Genomic DNA, 12,393 nt, shown 5'->3' with positions numbered 1-12,393 from the left:
AGGTGTAAGTCTGATCGGTTTACCTTTATAAGTTACTTGCCCTTTTTCCTTTGCAGCTCTTAATATTCTTTCTTTAACCTGTATATTTTGTGTTTTGATTATTATATGGCGAGGAGATGTTTTTCTTTGATCCAGTCTGTTTGGTGTTCTGTATGCTTCTTGAATATTTAAGTGAATATCTTTCTTTAAGTTGGGAAAGTTTTCTTCCATAATTTTGTTGAATATATTTTCTGGGCCTTTGAGCTGTGACTCTTCTCCTTCATCTATACCTATTATTCTCAAGTTTGGTTTTTTTATTGTGTCCCATATTTCCTGAATGTTTTGTGTTGAGAATTTGTTGGTTTTGCTGTTTTCTTTGATCTGTTCGTTTATTTTCTCTATGGTGTCTTCAGCATCTGAGATTCTTTCTTCTATCTCTTGTATTCTATTGATTATGCTTGTTTCTGTAGACTCTGCTCGTTGACCTAGATTTTCCATATCCGGCTGGTCCTCAGTTTGTATTTTCTTCCTTGCCTTCATTTCAGTTTTCAATTCTTGAACTGTTTCCATTACCTGTTTGATCGTTTTATCTTGGTTTCCCAGGGTATCATGTACATATTTACTCATTTCTTCAAACTTTTTGTTATACTTCTCATCCATTTCTATAAGGGCATTTTTTACATGTTGTTTAAGGGACTCTATTGCGTTCATAAAGTCAATTTTTTCCATTTCTTCTGTGTTAGATTGTTCAAATACCTCTGTTGTAAGATCCTTGGGTTCTGGTGTTTTCATGTTGTTTTTCAGATTATTGGGTGAGTTCTTGCCTTGGCGTCTGCCCATCTCCTCCTATTAATCCTATCTAATAGGTCTTTTAAAAACCGGATCAGGTTTCCCTGCTGGCCCAGGGCTCCGCTTACAAAATGTCCTCGCTCTGTTTCCTGGTTTCTGCCGCAGGCCAAGAACCCTCTCACCCCTCCGAAGTGTCTTCCGGACAGGACCAGGCTCCCCGTTTGCCAGTGACCTGGCCAAACAAAGGCCTACCTCTTTGATTTGATTGTAGTAGGGCGATCTGTTCTCCTTATTGCCCGCCTGACTCTGCTGCTTGGTCTGCTGCCGCGCTGGTCTCCCAAAGCCTCGTCCTGAATGCGGTGTCGCTCCGCTGCGTCTGGCCGCCGGCGCTCCGCCTCTGTGCGTCTGGCCGCCGGCGCTCCGCCTCTGTGCCAGGAGATAGAAAGGAAGGAAGAAAGGGAGCTACAAATAAAATCTAAATCTTTCACCTGGAAGCTCCACAGATCACTTTCCAGTGTTGAAGCAGTGCATAAGTTTCAATCCTTCAGATCGTGTATGGTAAAACTCGTACAGACATCATTAGCACTGAATGACCAGAGATGGGCGGCTGAGAAGAGAACAAGATCAAAAGTCATAGGGCAACATGTACTCTATAAAACTCAGAACAGCCAAGAAGATGGCTTACCTTCTTTGTCAACATAGCTAGATTTAGAATCATTGAGGCAAATGGTGAAGCACATTATGAGTGTCCTGATTAGACAAGGTCAATTATGGGAGGAAGATTCATCCTAAATGCTGGTGGTACCCTCTTGTGGACCCACATGAAAGTGGACTGTAGAGAAAACTGGTTGTGCGTCAGCATTCATCTTTTTCCACTTCCCAAACATTGGGGGCCTCAGCCACTCACCTCCACCTTCGTAATGGTCTCCCCAAATGTACAGAGCCAACCAATCATTGGCTGAACCCTCTGAAACAGTAAGCCAAAATAATTTCTTTTACCTTAAATTTTTCATGTCAAGCAGTTGGGACAGAATGATGCAAAAGCAATGAAGACAAAGGGTGGATGGGACATGCAGAGCAGTTTCCCGATGAAGATAGCATTCTCCACAAAACTTAAACACAAGGATATGTGGACACAGGCAAGGAGAGAAACAGAGATATTATGAGTGGGGGAAAGAACAGACATGCCACCAGCTGCCTAAAGAAAGCTACTCTGAGCACAGCAGCTGGAGACCTCCTAGCTTCAAACGCACAGCTTGGAGTATGTCTTCATTTGAAAGCCAGCCACTGAGACTGACATTAGCTAGCGGTTAAAAAGGAGGAATGCACTAGAAGGAAGCTGGAGGGTTGTAGCTTCCAAAAAGAAAGCAAAAATTCAGAAGTGGGATGGGGATATTTGTAAGGTTAGGGCAAGGCTCACACCCACAATAGTCCCTGTGACTTTGTCAGTTGGGTCTCATAAACATAACCCTGCTGTGCCTGCCCTGTGCTGGGAGTGTAAGTGGAGCCAAAATGTGGTGGGTTCCAAAGAAGACAAACAGCAGAGGTGCCATGCCAGAAACCTTCAGTTTTACAGCAAATTTTACTTAAAATGGTACCATTCACAAGAATGTTTATGTAAACAGGTAAAATGCTACAGTTAAAGCTGAGTGACTTTGATAAAAGGGTTCCTACAGGCAAGAAATTTTGAATGGAGATTTAAAGGGCTTGGAGTGCAAGACACAACTGGTTCCAGAGGGTAGGAAGAATACGTACATTAAAAGGGTAGGGAAGTGGGAGGATCTGGGAGACACTGGGAGAAGGGGAAGCATGATCAAAGCACTTTGTTTGCAAAAATAGTAATTAAAATAAAAAGGTCAAAGCGAGGAAGTCCTATTTGAGAAAACACAACTATTTTGCACAGATAGCCCAGCAAATTTAGTTTGGAGATTAAAGAGCATTGGGTAAGCTGGACAAGAGGTGAGATATTTGTCACAGATGTAGACTTGTAAGGCAACCTGAGGAAAGTGACGAAGAGGGAATTTCTGTGTCTACCTCCTCAACAGAAATGGGAATCCCAGGGGAAAATCTCCCATGTAACACTCTCAAGCTTTCCCATGACTCCCAGAAGTCCACAGTTTCCTTCCTCGCTTCTCTCATGGCTACACTTTGAAAGTTAGACATATTTTGCTCATAAGAGATGAGACCCAGAAATGTATTCTGAAGTGAGCCATAACTACCAAACCCAGAATACTTAAGTGGCTAGATGTGTGTCATTCAATGTGATGGCTATGTAACCATTGAAACTTAAGCTAATTGAAATAAACTAAAATTTAATTTCCATCTTTCTAATCACATTTCATGAGCTTACTAGCATAATGGAACTGACGGCTACCAGATTGGAAATCCAAGACCTTTCCATCGCTACAAAAGGCTGACTGGGTAGCAGTGATTGCAACGTAATGGCTAGATGACTTGGCTGTGTCATTACACACAGAGAGGAGAGAGCCCTCAAGCCAAACTTTGACTGTGATGTTTATATTAGTTTGTGTCCTAGTAGAAATCAGACGGCACATGTAACTGAAAAGAGCTTAGCGGAGACTGTTTCCAAAGGTGCTGCAGGGCTAAGAAAATAGGCAGGATGCGTTGAAGCTTCCAGGGATCTCACACTGTGGGAAGCCTAGCTGTAGAGTGAGGACACACAACATGGGACCTCACAAGAGGTGGTTTGCAGAGAAAACTAGCCACTGGCAAACTGGTGGCCCTGAGGGAGGAGGCTTGGAGAAACAGCCAGACTTTCTCTTCTTATCTGCTTTAGTTACTTTTCTATTGCTGTGATGAAACACCATGACCATATTAAAGAAAGCATTTGATTTGACTTATGTTCTCAGAAGCTTAGAGTTCAAGACGGTGGAGTGAAGAAACAGAGTTCCTATCTTGATCCACAACCACAAGGTCAGAGAGAGAGCGTGGTTGCTGTAAAATGGGTGTTTTCTTTATGGAGGTAAAAATCTTGTTTCAGAGGGAGCCAACAGAGCTTCTAGAAAGACTAATCCCTTCCCATCAGAGATGCTGTATTAATGATTGAAAATGCTGTCTTTATCTCATTTATTCTTCTTCACTATTCCTTATCAGGCAGTCCAGTCCTGTGATGCCATGAACACTCAGGATTCTGTCCTCCAATGATACAACCCAAGGGGCTGGAGTGTAGGTGGGTGGCTTGACTTCACACACGGGGCAGTTGACCTGCCCTGCTCAATCAATAGTGGCTGTTTTGAGAGGCAATGCTTGCTGTCACATCATGATTGATTTCTAAAATGAACCTAGAATCTTTCTTTGCTCCATGTCTGTTATTAAGAAAAGGAGCTTCCAGTTCAACAGTGAAATCCAGCTCAGTTATGGCCTTTTAATTTTTTTTCTTTTCTAACCTGAGAATTGCAGACTATCAAGAAGGTGCGGGGCGGGGGGAAGTCATCCATTACCCTAGTTCATAAAGTAGAATTTTAAAAACATTTGCTTCTAAGCACTTTAAGAGTTGTAACAATAGAACTCATGTACTTTACTATCCAACATTATTCTCCCATCATTTTCTATGTGGTAATTTTAATATCTGTATAATATTTCTTTTACGATTTCCATAGCCATTCTCTATTAGTTAGCATTTAAATTGTTTCCATCCAGCTCTCGGCTCAGTGTGCACTGCAGTGAGCAGCTATGAGCACAGAGTCTTCCTTATATTTTCAATTATTTCTTTGGGATAAATTCCCAGAGCTACAATTACAGGTCAAATGGCTTTAATATTTTTATGATTCTTTGTGCATTTCTCAAACTTGCTTGCCAGAAAATCATACTGATGTATTAAGTCTGCAAAATAACACAATAACGAGGTTTTTTTTTTTGAGACAAGGTTTCTCTGTGTAGCCCTGGGTGTGCTGGAACTCACTCTTGAACTCATAGATGCATCTGTCTCTGCCTCCCAAGGGCTGGGATTAAGGCCTTGCACCACTTTCAAGAAAGGTATTTTTACTCAGAGTTGCGGTTAAGAAACATATCATTGCTCCAGTTGTTGTTGCTGCTGCTATTTTGAGTTATAGGATCAGACAGTGACACACACACACACACACACACACACACACACACACACACACACAAATAATGTAGACAGCAAGGCGGCATTTCCCTGTTCTCTTTCATGTTCTTCTGTCTTCCCAAAACCCCATACAAGCCACAGTCCACGCACAGAGCATCTGAGCACTTCGCAGCCCACACACAGTTGTTGACTGACAGAGGTTTACAGGTTCTTGAAACAAGACGAATCCTCTAGGGGAGAGGCCAGTAACTGGAGTCCCCTGTGTGCTAATTGGCTCATACCACCTTAGAAGTAGATGGACAATATGGTAGACTCTTATTCTAATAGGGGAGTTTTCTTTAAATTATTTAAAATCGGATCTCATTGTGTAGCTCAAGCTGGCTTCAACTATTCAATTCTCCTGCCTCAGCATCCTAGGCAGCGGGAGTTCAATACTGCTCTACTGCACTTAATGTGAGGAACTTGAAGAGGGTATTACTGAGTGTCCACAAAAGTGATATCTGCATGGGGCTGGCTCTTTGGCTTCACTCTGTTCCTGCGGGCATGCTGTGGAAAGTTTAGAGAATGGCACTTTGCTCCAGGGCCGAATGAGGAGCTCACAATGCTTCAATGCTGCCCTTTCCTACTTTCCCGCATCCAGTCCAGACTCACTTGCTCCCAGACCACTGGTGAGCACACACAATCCTGGAAGTAGATGGACAGTGCTGTAGATTCCTAGTCCCATAGTTCATGATGGAGACTGTGGGGCATCTTTTTATCTGAGTGTTTTATTTTACACGTTTTGTCTGCGTGTATCTCTGTGTACCACGGGCATGCCTGGTGCTCACAGAGATCAGAGAGGGTGTTGGAGTGCCAGGAACTAGAGATACGGACAGGTGTGAGCTGCCATGAGGGTGCCGAGAATTGAACCCAAGTCCTCCGAGAAGGCAGCAGGTGCCTTTAAAAACTGAGCCATGGGAGGGCCTGTTGCCTTCAGTGCTGTGTTTATTCTGAGAAAGTTCACTGCTTGAAGAGAAGGAGACCTGGATCCCTATGTATTTCTGGATGACCTCGGTCTTGCAAGACCTAAGATTGCTCATCTAAGGAAAAAGATGTGATGAACATTCCAGTCCTCATAAAAATTCGTAATGGTGTCTTGTGACAAAAACAAGCAAAAACTGAGACAGACCTTCAGTGAAGCTGAGCTGCCCAGATGGGGCTCAGATGGACCAAAGAGCCGGTATGAAGTAGAGACCAGCCAAGATGTCCAGAAGAAACAAGAGGTCAATCAGACCACCCGGAAGAAGCAAAAACAAGCAACTTGAAGAAATCAGAGACCTGTTCGGAAGAGACGCAGATCAACTGAGCTACCCAGAAAGGACCCCTGTAACTCGTTAAGCTGTCTGCCTGTTACAGAGTATGCTCTGGGTTTCCTGTGTTCAAGAATGGTCAGCCATGCTGAGGGAGAATTGGTGACACAGCTGCATTTGAGACATTTCTGCTCCCTTTTGAAAGGCAGGGGATCACGGGGCCTTCGAGCATCATTCCTGGATCCCTTCATAGCGGTACTTTAGTGTCGTCTCTTGTACTAGAGGAACCATCTGGCTCAGGTAGCGTTTTCTCTAAAGAAATTTCTCCCTGAGAAATTAAATCAAAACATAACAAAAAACCAACCGAGCCACCCCTCCCTCCCCCAGAACTCACCTTTTAAACATGTTTAAACAGAATTTCATTACGTAGCTCAAGCTGGTCTCAACCGCGGCAGGAGTCGGGAGTCAGGCACCACTGCATGAATGAATGAACGACTGTGACGGCACCTGGGTCCAGGACTGGTGCATGACAAATCCAGCCAATCCAATCCTTAGCTTTTGCATAGATACGACACAATAGTCAAGAAAAACACAGTAAAAAAAAATCTAGGTTACACTGCTGCAGAACCATCATGGAAACGAAGGGATCCAGAGAAAAACGGTTTGAGCTTCGGGAATATGGAACCGGGTGGCTGGATGTAGCTCCGCCCTCTGGAGATCTTTGGCTTTGGGTGAGCCTGTCACAAGGTATGCTCATTTACAGAGTGACTGTCTACATTGGTTTATCCAGAGAGTTGCCAGGATCCCATTAAATGACAGACCTGAGAAAGTGCTTTAGAAATCGCAGTGTATTTTGTTAAGACACCGAATTTAACCCAAGCATTTTCATAGTTGTCAAGACCGTCAAGGTCTTGACCCCTTTGCTCATATGATCGCTCTTCCCTCTCTTGGACTGGTCCCTGGAAGCTTATCCCAGTGCTTAGCTGTGGATCTCTGCATCTGCTTCCACCAGTTGCTGGATGAAGGTTCTATAATGACAATTAAGGTAGTCGTCAATCTGATTAATGGGGTAGGCCAATTCAGCCATCCTCTCCACTGTTGCTTAGCATCTTAGCTGGGGTCATCCTTGTGGATCCCTGGGAAATTCCTGGTGCCAGGTTTTACATTAGCCCCGTAATGGCTCTAACTATCAAGATGTCTTTTTCCTTGCTCTCCCTCTCTGTCCTTCCACATCTCGACCATCCTGTCTGTCGAGATGAGGTTCTCTTCCTATCCTTCTCCCCTCCCCCTCCTCTTTTTCCCTCCATTCCCTCCTCCCTCTATGCTCCCAATTTTATTGGGAGATCTTGTCTACCCCCTTCCCAGGGGCATCCATGTCTGTCTCTCTTCGGGTTCTTGTAACCTAGCTTCTCTGGGGTTGCAGGATATGGCTCATTATTCTTTGCTTTATATCTAATGTCCACTTATGAGTGAGTACAAAACGTATTTGTCCTTCTGGATCTGGGTTACCTCACTCGGGATGATTTTTTTTCTAGTTCTATCCATTTGCAAGCAATTTTCAAGGTATTGTTTTATGTTTTTTACTGCTGACTAGTACTCCATTGTGCAAATTACCATATTTTCTTTATCCATTCTTTGGTTGAGGGGCATCTACATTGTTGAAGCATGTCTTTAAAAATATTATTTACTTGAAATTCAAAGTTAACTAGTATCTGGGTTTTCTCTGACCTCCCTGACCCTTAACCATGAGGGCACATCTCTATGCCCCTGATCAGGGAGTTAATGTGTGAGTTGCTTAGTGTGGTTTCCATATACTGAAAGCACAGGTTTTTAATGTTCTCAACGCTGGTAGCAATAAACATTTGAATTTGGACTTAAAAATTGGATTTGAACTGGACAAGGCAGCACATAGCTGTCACCGTAGCAATAAGGAGGCTGAGATAGGAGCATGCTACAAAGTGAGTTCTAGCCCAGTAAGGAAGCATGGACTACAGAGTTGAGTTTCCTGAGTGGACTCTAGCCCAGCATGGACTATATAGTGAGAATATCTATAAATTAAATTAGTTATTTAAGTAACTTGAAATGAAGCTAAAACAGAGATTATAAACATAAAAAGTTAGTGAGTCCTTCAATTTCATAGTTCTCCAAGTAACCACTTAGAGTTCTTGAGTTTTTTGGTTTTGTGTGTGTGTGTGTGTGTGTGTTTATCTGAAAGTGAAATGGAGAAGATAGGGACTGGGAAGGTGCTTCAAGGTGAACACTCCCATGTCTACACCCACACAGTATAAGATTCTCACTGCTGTGTTGATGCTGGTGCCTAGTGGCCTGAGGTCTCAGAACCTGGAATCTGAACACTAAAACTCTTAGGATCTCTGTTTATGATTGGTGTAATGTTTCTAGTTTGTTTCGAGATTCAGATTCTCCCAATGGAAAACACCTGCGTTCTTCCCACCTTGAAGCTGTGCCTTTGTCCCCCTAAACCTGTCACAGCCCTTCCATTTTGCCTGCAGATAGAGTTGTTTGTGGGCATAAATAATTTCCTGGCAGTTATTTTAAGCAAGGATTACTGAGTCGAGAGCTGTTTCCATTGGTTTCCAGCCAGCTGTTGGTACATAATACAGTATTTATTCCTTGTGGGCCAAGCCCACAGGCTCTGATATTTTGCCTTTGCTGTTTTTGCTTAATGAACTTATGTTTTATATATAATATTGGTGCTCCTATTTTATGGAGTTCTTACAACAGCCTGGCTATTCTCTGGCTTTAGAAACAGTACATCCAGGACACAATTGTGATTACCAGACACCAATCTCTTTTTTCCTCATTTCTACTTCTTTATTTCCATCTCTGCATTCCATATCCCGCTTTTGAATAACTCATCTTAGAAGACCAGCCTCTACTTATCAACAGTATATTGGAACAAATCAAGAAGAGGATGGCTTTTTTTCTTTCTTTCTTTCTTTTTTTCTTTCTTTTCTTTTCTTTTCTTTTTTTTGAGTTTGCAAGTATTATGAAATAAAATTTTCTTCCAGCAGGCGGCGCTGTAGACTTCTGCAGGCGCTAGCTGAAAGAACAAATCTTTGCTTAACTGTACTGCTAAGATCTACAAGTAACTTCCCTGCTGTGCCCAGGCAGGGAAAGAGCTGGACACTTAGACCTTACCCCAGAGTCCAGCACTAGCCCTCTGAGCCTTTCTACAGACAAGATTATCAACTGATGATCAGGACATTGAGGATATTGTTTGAGTAGAACAATCTTGGAGACACAGCTAAGTGTTTGCATGATGTGCTGTGTTAATAGGCACAGGGCTCAGCTGGGATTGGAGAGTAAACCACTCAATTTAAATACAAATAGAATTTAGGATAATACAGCGACTTGGGGTTGCTTCTGCTATGCAAAGCATTGATCAGAACCGCCCTGAGAGCTTGTATTAGGAGAACAATCTCCTGATTCCCATTTGGAGCATTCTGATTGGTGAATCTGGGGAGACTCTGACAGTTGGCTTCCTAATTTCCATGGAGGATTCTATTGGATGCTCCTAGTATCTGATACCTTGCCACTAGGTTCTTCTAATTGCTCTTTGTCCTCTAATTTCTGTGATTTGACGAAAGGAGTGTGATGACAGAAGTTACAAAATAATCCCACACTAGTTCAGAATTATGTATAATAAAGAATTATTTATTTAGGGGAGACTCACAGCTCACTGTCCTAGATCACAGTCCTCTGCATGAACGGGGAACAGGAACCAAATCCAGCAACCGGAAGTGAGAACCAGAAGCAAGAGAGTGAGCGCATGCTTTACAGCTGCAGTTATTGTATGAGGCCACACCCAAGTACTCTGGTATCTTAAAGGCTATTGGCTGAAGGAACTCCCACAGTACCAACTCCTTTTGTTTACATAAAAGAGTTCCATACCCAATATAAAACTATGTACACCAGGAACACATATGAAGTATAAGATTAGAATTATAACCAGCATAAACAATATTAAGCAAGGAACATATGCTAAATGTTTTAATAAACATTCTATCCTAAGGAGTCTAAGTCTTATATTGGAAATGGCTTGGCTAGATAATAAGAGGACAGTAACTACGACTGTCTAATCTTCAACCTATTTGAAGGCCTGCAGCATTATGCTCATCTTCTCAATGGGTCCAGCCAGAGAGTCCACATTTCATCCTGATTAGACGTTCGCATTCCCTACCTCGATACATCTTTTTACCACAAGATTAGTGTAACTATGTTGCATGGAGAGCTGTCATTACCATCAAGACCCTGCCTTCATCATTAACCAGTTATAATAGAGTGATGTCCTTAACATGGCTGATTTGGTCCTCTCCCTAAGGCTTATCTATATTAGGAAACTGACGCTTTTCCATTTTATATTTTAAGAAGTAGCAAATGAGTCTCTGGTGGTTTGAATAGTTATGTACTCATAAACTAAACTGTTGGAATGCTTGGCCCATAAGGCGTGGCACTACTAGGAGGTGTGGCCTTGTTGGAGTAGGTGTGACCTTATTGAAGGCAGTGTGTCACTGTGGAGGTGGGCTTTGAGGTCTCCTATGCTCAAGCTACACCCTGTGTGGGACACAGCTGTTTCTGCTGTCTGTGGATCAAGATGTAGATTTATCAACTCTGTAGTACAGAGGCCGCTAGTTAGTTCCCAGCAGCTTAGCCCCAATAATCATACAGAAATTGTATTAATTAAATCACTGCTTGGCCCATTAGCTCTAGCTTCTTATTGGCTAACTCTTACTTATTAATTAAACCCATTTCTATTAATCTGTGTATCGCCATGTGGCTGTGACTTATCTGCTAAAGTTTTGTACCATGTCTGTCTCTGGCAGGTCTACATGGTTTCTCTCTGACTCTACCTTTTCCCCAGCATTCAGTTTAGTTTCCCTTACCTAACTCTGTTCCCCTATAGCTCTGCTAAAGGCCCAAAGCAGTTCCTTTATTTATCAGTGGTAATCACAGCATACAGAGGGAAATTCTATGTTGCAGCTCCTTCTCCAGTACCATGTCTACCTGCATGCCACTATGAAGATAATGAAGATAACGGATTATACCTCTGAAACCGTAAGCCCACCCCAATTGAATGTTTTCCTTTATAAGAGTTTCCATGGATATGGTATCTCTTCACAGCAACAGAAACCCTAACTCAGACAGAGTGTCCCAGTAAGTACTAAAAATAGTACTTACTCGAGCCACTAATAGTTTAATCATTTGGGTATCAGAGACACTACAAAGGACTAAATAATCAAATCTGCTCACTGTGGGAGGAAAGTAGTATATGAACATTAGTGACTGAGTTTATTTATATTAAGGGAGGAGATCAGAATAAAAACTTCCAACAGCCTGCACCAGTGTTCTCAAGACACCCTCTAGCTGACATGTATGAAAACTCAGTAGCCCGTCCTCAGTGACACTGTAACCACTAGCTTCTGGGATCTCCTCTGCCCTTCTGCCCTCTGCTGCTCCTACCTGACATCCTTCATACCCTTTCAGAGAGAGAAAAGCTCTCGTGATCTACAGATCTACATGTGAAATACTCTATAGTGGCATAATGAATGCCACTGTTCAGCCCTAGAGGCCACATTTTCCGGTATCAGAGCTTAGCCTAGTACCCAGCTGGCAACCCATCTGAATTCTCAATGACTGTTTTTATAAAATCAACGCGCTGCAGTTTTCACATCAGTTCTCTCTCTCTCTCTCTCTCTCTCTCTCTCTCTCTCTCTCTCTCTCTCTCTCTGTGTGTGTGTGTGTGTGTGTGTGTGTGTGTGCACCCATGTGTGCATGTTCATATGTAAGTATTTAAACATTTAGGTACACATTCATAGGAGGCCAGAGGTTGCTAATAATTATTATTTTCATTCCTTCTCCGCATGACTTTTCAGGCAGTCTCTCACTAATTGGCTCGACTGGCTGGCCAAGCTCCATGAATTTTCTTGTCTCTGCCAGCGTCCACTCTATGCCATGATTCTTATGTGAGTATCCCAACTCAGGTCCTCATGCTTGTACAGGAGGCCCTTACCAGCAGAGCCATCTCCCTAGCCCCCAAATATGCACATTTAATAAACGCTCATAGGTGACACTGGTGTAGAGGTGGGCCTAGGTTACCTGTCTGGTTATTAGAATGGCCCATACAGATGAATGTGAAGGGACAGCAGGCACGTAGTAAGTCCTCTATTCTCTCTCCTTTTCAGCTACAGGGAAGTTGTGCATGAGTGACCAGTGTTTACTTTCTGAAACAAGCACGGAAACTATTGA

This window comes from Microtus pennsylvanicus, chromosome 9, assembly GCF_037038515.1.
Source record: "Microtus pennsylvanicus isolate mMicPen1 chromosome 9, mMicPen1.hap1, whole genome shotgun sequence".
Lineage (NCBI taxonomy): Eukaryota > Metazoa > Chordata > Mammalia > Rodentia > Cricetidae > Microtus > Microtus pennsylvanicus.
This window is presented reverse-complemented; position numbering follows the sequence as displayed.